The sequence below is a fragment of the Mixophyes fleayi genome, chromosome 1, assembly GCF_038048845.1.
Source record: "Mixophyes fleayi isolate aMixFle1 chromosome 1, aMixFle1.hap1, whole genome shotgun sequence".
Taxonomy (NCBI): domain Eukaryota; kingdom Metazoa; phylum Chordata; class Amphibia; order Anura; family Limnodynastidae; genus Mixophyes; species Mixophyes fleayi.
This window is the reverse complement of record NC_134402.1, coordinates 134104626-134113255: the sequence shown is the minus strand read 5'-3', so window position 1 is coordinate 134113255 and position 8630 is coordinate 134104626.

The window sequence follows — 8630 nt, the reverse complement described above, 5'->3', positions numbered from 1 at the left end:
GGTTCATGAGTTTTTATACACAGCTGTTTATATATATATATATATATATATATATATATATATATATATATATATATACACATATACATACACACCAATCTGCCAGAACATTAAAACCACCTGCCTAATATTGTATAGGTCTCCCAGGTACCGCCAAATCAGATCTGTTCCGTTGAGGCATGGCCTTCACGAGACCTCTGAAGATGTCCTTTGACTTGTTTTTTACCAGCACATCCCACAGAAGCTCGATCAGGTTGAGATCTGGGGAATTTGGAGGATAAGTCAACTCCTTAAACTCTTTGTCATGTTCCTGATTAATTAAACCAGGCCACCTCTTTCCTTGCTCCATGGTTTAGTTCTGGCGCTCATGTGCTCATTGTAGACGCTTTCAGTGGCGGACAGGGGTCAACATGGGCTCTCTGACTGGTCTGCAGCTACACAGCCCATACGCAGCAAGCTACAATGAACTGTGTGTTCTGGCACCTTTCTATAATAGCCAATAGCCAGTATGAACTTTTTCAGCAATTTGTGCTATTGTAGCTCTTCTGTGGGATTGGACCAGACGAGTTAGCCTTCACCCCCCATGCGCATTAATGAGCCTTGCGCCCGCATGACCCTGTCTCCATTTCACCGGTTGTCCTTCCTTGATCCACTTTGGTAGGTACTAACCACTGCTTATCAGGAACACCCCACAAAAACAGCCATTTTGGAGATGCTCTGACTCAGTCGTCTAGCCATCACAATTTGGCCATTGTCAAGGTCGCACAGATCCTTACACTTGCCCATTTTTCCTTCCAACACATCAACTTCAAGAACTGACTTTTCACTTGCTGCCTAATATATCCCAACTCTTGACATATGTCATTGTAACAATATAATCAATGTAATAAGATAATCGGCTCTATGAGCTGCGAGCAAAATTCTACAGAGAAATTACCATAGTAACAGTAACAATGCGCTGGCTGCATTGTTCTTTAGAACAACGCGGCTAATTAAATCTACCCCCATATGTCTAGGTTTAATACTAACATTAAATGAAAAAGGTTTTTGCTATATTTGGTAGAAGTTTTTTTTTAATATTTTTAATGTGTTGCCAGGGATGAGTGCATTGATTTTATAATACTTTCTAAGTTAATGTACATGCCTTAGACAGCCTGCAGTTACTGCTTCTGTAACCCTTTATTATGCCATATGAATCTATATAGGCTGTATCTGACATAAGAAGTATATGTCTTACAATCATACATAATATAAGGTAATTCAGCAACAGTTTCCTTTCAGACATGCTGTACTAAGCTCTCAGGTGAAAGATTAGTTTTGCCTCACAAAGAAGATGTATATAGGACCCAGCTGTTATTCCCACTGAGCTAAATAGTCGCAAAAAGCTTTGAACACAATTATGTGATATATAATTTAAAGCTCAACTTTAAAGCATAAGGCGCTATTAATTGCACCTTTACCAAACGTAATATTTAAAATGTCAAATTAGAAAAGTGATAACTCTGAAAAGTCTAAGTTCTGTTAAATTCATCACATGTGAGTAAACTAATTTTATCTTACAATAAAAAGTGTATTTTTATAATAATAATAATAATAATAATAATAATAATAATAATAAAAATAATAATTATAATAATTAACAGCATTACTTGCAAGCTTTTGAGAATGTTATAAATGCTGTAATATAGCATATTTATTCTGCATTTTTTGACATGTAAATATATAGTTGACATAGACATGACCTGCACTTACATGTCATCAGTCTTACTGTCCTAGCTTTTCCCCAATATTAATTACTCTAATTATTAATAGCTTCAACCCATTTATATGTATACACTGACACATGAGAATGTTCAATGGTTCAAAAACATCTGGATGACAGGACTAGTGAGCTGGAGGTTTGGATAGATAGTGCTGTGATTGACAGAAAAATGACATCACCAGTAGGCTTGGTATTATTTACATGCCCATCTGCAGGTGATGACAAGACATGTGAAAATTGTGTCATTCAATTAAAAGAAACTTTATCTTAAATACAAGCTAATCCACTATCAGTTATCTTTTTGTGAGATTCTCAAATATTTCTGCAAAAAGCTTATACCATGGCAGAATTTCAACTTTGTACCATTATAAGACAATATATATTCTAAATTCCTGAGCAAATCAAGAGTACCTATATAACTGTAGACATGTTGGAGTTTTCTATTAATCTAGAATTGTATTTATTAGTAATGGAAAGTGGAGTACTGATATTGTTACTAACTTTTAGAACAAAACCGTTGTAACGTGGGTCCTACCTTTTGTGTGTATGTGTGTGTGTGTGTGTGTGTGTGTATGTATGTACATAAATACACACAACACACACAGTAAATATCTGATGATTGGCAAAAGAATCAGAACAATAATAGATAAGGGCTTTTGTTGGTATGCAGATACTCTTACAATGTGGCACTGCTCTTGCGTGCACTTTACATTACATTTCCCTATGGTTCCATAATTTGGGAGCTGAAAGAGTTTATTTGGTGGTTCACACAGATATATCTAACTTTGGTATGTAGCCACTAAATATCTACTATACACTGGGTGATTTATCACACAGAGTTATGGTATGATTTCATTATGTGACTGCTTTTTCCATGTGGCGATGTTTGAGGATATTATTTTATGAAGAAGAATAAGAAGACTCCAAACAGATAAGGTTTATCAAATGTGTTTTTTTTTATATTGGGGCAGCACAGGGGCTTAGTGGTTAGCACTTCTGTCTCACAGCACTGGGGTCATGAGTTAAATTCCCGACCATGGCCTTATCTGTGTGGAGTTTGTATGTTCTCCCTGTGTTTGCGTGGGTTTCCTCCGGGTGCTCCGGTTTCCTCCCACACTCCAAAAATATACTGGTAGGTTAATTGGCTGCTATCATAATTGACCCTAGTGTGTGTGTGTATGTATATATGTTAGGGAATTTAGACTGTAAGCTCCAATTGGGCAGGGACTGATGTGTTCTCTGTACAGCGCTGTGGAATTAGTGGCGCTATATAAATACATGATGATGCTATGCAGGCATCTTGGCACTGGGTTATAAGTATTATTCACATTCATTGAATGTAAGTAAAATGAAAGTAAATGTCATTGACAAAACTATTGATACTCTAGACTTAATATTTGGTAGCACGGTCTTTGGTCAAAATAACTATGATCAATCTCTTCTTATAGCCATGGATGAGCTTCATACACCTCTGTACTGATCCACTCTTCTTATGCAAAATGCTCCAATTCTCAAAGATTTTAAGTGTGCCTACACCCAACTGTTATTTTTCAGATCTCTCCACAGGTGTGCTATGGGATTAGACAGGGAGTCATTGCTGGCTACTTTAGAACAGTTAAGCATCTTGTCTTGAGCCATCCCTGTGTGCTTTTTGAAGTGTATTTGAGGTCATTGTCCTTCTGAAAGACCCATGACCTTCAACAGAGACCCATGACCTTCAACGGAGACCCATGACACTGGGTTCAAAATTTAGCTCCAAAATATCTTAGTAATCTCCAGATTTCCTGTTGCCATGCACATGCGCAAGACACCCAGTGACAGATGCAACCACAAAACATCACTGAACCTCCTTCATGTCTCACTGTAATAAAGATATCATTTTTATTTTGCTTTCTGTAAACGGATGATGTGCTTTACCAAAAAACTTTAATTTGGTCTCATCTGTCCACAAGACATTCTCACAGAAGAAATTTGGTTGTTTCAGGTGGGATTTTGCAAGCTCCATTCAGGCTTTCTTATGTCTCTTTCACAGTAGTGGGGCCATATAAGGCCACCTACCATATAAACCCCTTTAATTGATTTGGCAACTGTCATACCCTATTCAAACAAACCTGCTTTGCAAACTTTGATCAAGTTTTCTCTTTTGAGTGAGGTGGGGTACAGTACCATAAGCCTTAAACTTCCTAATAATATTACTTACAGTAGAAACAGGAACGTCAAGGTCTCTGGAGATTGACTTGTAGCTTTCAGAGATTGTCCATACTTTTCCAGCATGATGGAGCATCTTGCAAATAGGCAAATATGATAACTAAGTGGCTCAGGGATCAAAACATCAAAATTTTGGGTCCATGACCAGGAAACTACCCAGACATTAATCCCATTGAGAAATTGTGGTCAATCCTCAAGAAGCGGGTGGACAAACATAAACCCATAAATTCTGACAAACTCCAAGCACTGATTAGATAAGAATGGGCGGCCCTCAGTCAGTATGTGGCCCAGAAGTTGATTGACAGCATGCCGGGGCGAATTGCAGAAGTCTTCAAAAAGAAGGGTCAACACTGCAAATATTGACTCTTTGCATAAACTTAATGTAATTGTCAATAAAAGCCTTTGACACTTATGAAATGCTTGTAACTTTACTTAAGTATACCAGAGCAACATCTGACAAAAAGGTCTAAAAACACTGAAGCAGCAAACTTTATGAAAACCAATACTTGTGTCATTTTCAAACCTTTTGGCCATGACTGTATATATAAGAAACATTCCAGAATATTTATGTATTTCCCACAAGAATCTTCAAAAATTTAAATTTATGCCCTCCTTATCACCCTAATTGGCTATTGCAATTCCATTTTACTGGTCTTCCCCTAAAAACACTTTCACCTAAAATATATTTTGAATGCAGCAGCTAAAATAACCTTTCCTCGAAAAATATTCTTTTACTGCTGCCCCACTCTATCAATCCTTACATGGGTTGCATGTAATCCAATATAAAATACATTTACTAACATGTACAGCTATTAACAAAACTGAACAAACATACATATCTTCCCTTGTCTCAAAATATCTCCCAGCTTGACCTCTCCACTTGCCCTAGATCTGCGCCTTTCATCCACACTCATTACCTGTTCCCATTCCCAGCTACAGGAATTTTCTCGGTCTGCACCCTCTCTATGCAATTCCCTTCCTTATGCACAATTCTTCCCTCTAGCCTCCAAATTTTACACACACACAAATATTATTTTATTACATATACATAAATACATGAATACATATATACATGAGTTGTATCAATGCAAGGGTTTAAGTATCAATTCAATCCCAGGCCAGTCTCTAACTCAGCCCTTGATCAGTTGACTGATAGCTTATAGTGTAAGGTGATATGTACTGTCGCAGAGACTACTTATAGAGTTACTTTGTAGTCCACCTTCTCCTTAAAATGAGATGCTGCTATGACAATAAAAAGTGGTCCCACAGCTGAGTTTCAGTTATGACCAGCACAGTTACTGATATAATTTACTCCCCTGACAGCAGCTGCATTGATGAAGCTAGTTTACAATAACTATAATTGTTTTAATTTTGCCTTTCATTCTGTAGTCATAGAAACAGCTTTGCTCTGCAACAGCTAAAGTGGCTCCTACACCTCCACATAGAATTTCTTTTTAGTCCACTTATATACTTGGTTAGTAATTTATAACTAAGCTGCTCCTTAGATGCGTTACCTTTATAAAGTTTTGGTTATCCCATGAATCTTAAGGGAGTATGGCCAATATTTCCTTAAACTTGTGTTCTTAAATTCATGTATATATTGAGAGGAATAAGTAACACACAGATCACACAGCTGAATAAAGTATGCATTATCTTAGTAAATGTAAATAACCAACAGTTGTCAGCAATTTAAAAAAACTTAGAACAAGTCATGATAACAGCAGACTGTCAGTGAAATACATTTAAGCAGTATGAAACTATAAGCTACTTGTTCCACACAATGCATGATACTGCTATATTTTTTATATTTTAACTTTATTTATACGTCTGATCTCAGTGAGTGAATTTCTCATGTATTGTATTATTTACATATAGCCTTGTCAAAATGCAATATAAATTTGGTTGAAATTGTATATTGCACATTCTCCTGAGCTTGGAAATTAATTTTCATTTGTCTATGCAAGTCAACCCGACTGTATCGAATTTGGCACACTATCGGCTCCAGAATGAGCACTAGTAATCATCTCTATTGTATGTCAGGTGAGCTTGTTTCTTGGATATAACTCACTACCCTTACAGCCATGGTATAGATCAATTCTCCAGTCAAGGACAAGACTATCTTTAATGCTTGAACAGGTCACTCAACTCTGATCCTGGATACCAGATTTTTGGGGGATTAGAACTTGGGACCTGATTGATTAAGGATCTTAACTTAAGAAACTTCTTATTTAAGTCTCCTGGACAAAACCATGGTACAATGCAAGGGGTGCAAATTAGTTTTCTGTTTTTCACATGAGCTAAATACTGACTGTTTTTTCATGTAGCACACAAATACTTGATAGCTTATTTGCACACTGAAATTCAAAGTTGATATTTGTGTGCTACATGAAAAACAAGCAGTATTTATCTTATGTGCAAAACAGAATACTAATTTGCACCCCTTCTATTGTAATATGGTTTTGTCCAGGAAACTTAAATAAGAAGTTTCTTAAGTTAAGATCCTTAATGAATCAGGCCCTTGATCACTAATTCATGATGACTTATGACCAACAAACCAACTGACTTCCCCGGGCATCACAGCAGGTATTTAAATCCACTGATCACTCTAAAGATGACCCAACATGAACCACGGTGGCACTATCAATTAAGCCAACCACAAGGTCTACTGTCTACGGTCTAACAGTTGTCTATTAGAGAAGTACTACACAAAACAACAACAAACAACAACCTGTAACATTACAATAATGCACTAATTAACCATTTACCATCCACTCTCCGCCTTCAGTTGTTTATTAATAATAATGACAATTTAAAGGAGTTTTTTAGGGTTTAAATCTGCAAAATAGATTGTCAATGATATATTTTGCAAGTGTAATCTCTGTTCTATCTGTAAGTATTTTCTATATACGCTCTCTAGTAGAGTGTATATAGCATTTACCTTTCTTGAAGTTATTTTCAGATTCAGGAGACAGCCTTAGTGAGTCCTTTGTCTATGGCTAGTCCCCAACACATCCTCCTGACGATTTAAACAGAGATGCAAAAACAATCTATTTGCGCTACTCAATTACTTTCAGTTTTTACAAGTTTGGCAAAAGCTTGTGTTGCGATCACAGGTCAAGGGGATTATTCTGTGCAGACCAATAGGAAGTAGGCCGAACAGAGATGGCAAGAATTTTAGGACAGAAAAGTGCTATATACATTTTACTAGAGAATTTTAAAGTGTAAGTAAAAAGCGTTTTCCTTATTGCCTATTTTTTCAGATTTATCCCCCCAAAAATCTCCAGAAAAGTAGAGATTGCCTTTATAATTATGCAGATAAAATTATACTATATATTACGGTGACATCATCACCCACTTTATACGGGAAATACATCATTCTTAGTCTCCCTGAAAATTGCACAATTTTATGAATTTGTGGTGGGTGCTTAATGTACCTTGGTTACTTACACGAAGGGTCCCTAAAATTCCGCTGAACACAGTCCATTATTTGTAGGGTTTCACACATGTATTTGTAATCAGGATTACATTCCACAACGATCTATCATCGCTCACAAGTGTAGCAGGCCAGCCCTCCTTATACACATATCATTTCTCTGCATTCACCCTTCAACTTTTCTTTTTTTAAACAAAAAAAAAGTCTATAAATCTACTGCATTCTGACCTGTATGGCCGTGCTTTTTTAGAACAGCAAAAATATTTTGGGACAAGAAAGAACAATTTGTTTTTTATGCTCCGGCAAAGAATTCTTTAATGTGGAACAATATCCAGGTCACCCGCACAGCACAATTTGAAGAATGCAAACAGATGCAAGGGCTGTTTCTCAAAGAAGTGCTGGACTCAAGCAACTGCTGCTTGAAAAAAAAATATTTTACAGATCTGCCTTTGGTTTGATTCTCTCTCTGTTTTTGTTTGCATTCTTGTCATATTGGATGATGCTTTGAACAGGATATTTTTTCTCTAAGTATAATTGAGAACTGACTATTAGCAGAGTGTCTGGTACTGGTATTAGCAGTAGGCAAAGCAGCAAGAAGAGGGAGGGACTATCATTTTCAAAAGGCTGTTCTGATTGTAGTTAGCTCTTTAAGATAGTAAGCTAGTAGGCTACATTTATAAAGTCTATGGGGAGGATTCAGTTGGTTGCGATGTTCTGAGGAACATCTCAGCCAATATTACGCATTTTTACGGTAAAAAATAATGTTCACCTTTGGGCGCGAGCACAAATGAGCATTGTTTCTGTAAAAAAAAAAATCTGTGCGAGGTGTCTCGCTGCCGTTTCAGAGGCACCTTGCATGATTTTTTTTACAATCGAATTCCCTCCTAGTATATAGAGTCTATGGGGGAAATGCAATTGGCTGAGTTACTGTCAAAAGTATGTGGCCTGCGCACTATTACCGATATTACGGTAATAGTGCGCACTATTACCATTAATGCGGTAAGTTCAATGCCGGCTTTTTGCTAGCGGCTCCCTGAGCCGCGAGCAGAAATCAGTGTTAAAATTACCATATTAACGGGAATAGGTGTAACACTGCGTAGTTAAAGGGGGAATTGAATTCCCTCCTATGAATCTAGTCTGTTTAAATTTTTTAAGTGTTCAAACACTGACATCATAATTGCACAAGAACATAGTTACAACATTTACACTGCAGAAATGCTGCATCCG